Consider the following 368-nt stretch of genomic DNA (forward strand, 5'->3'; position numbering starts at 1 on the left):
GAGCAGTTGTTTCTCGAGTCCTGTCTTTCTTCGACCAAGCGTTACCCTTTCTTTCTTGTTTTCGAAAGGAATTATGGTAGGGAGCTCTTGGCAGACGGGTGGGGGTGTAGGGTAGGGAACGCTGGGCAGGCTAGTGGGGGTGTAGGGTAGGGAACGCTGGGCAGACGAGTGGGGGTGTAGGGTAGGGAACGCTGGGCAGGCTAGTGGGGGTGTAGGGTAGGGAGCTCTTGGCAGACGGGTGGGGGTGTAGGGTAGGGAACGCTGGGCAGGCTAGTGGGGGTGTAGGGTAGGGAACGCTGGGCAGGCTAGTGGGGGTGTAGGGTAGGGAACGCTGGGCAGGCTAGTGGGGGTATAGGGTGGGGAACACT

The sequence above is a fragment of the Oncorhynchus keta genome, chromosome 19 (genome assembly GCF_023373465.1).
Source record: "Oncorhynchus keta strain PuntledgeMale-10-30-2019 chromosome 19, Oket_V2, whole genome shotgun sequence".
NCBI lineage: Eukaryota > Metazoa > Chordata > Actinopteri > Salmoniformes > Salmonidae > Oncorhynchus > Oncorhynchus keta.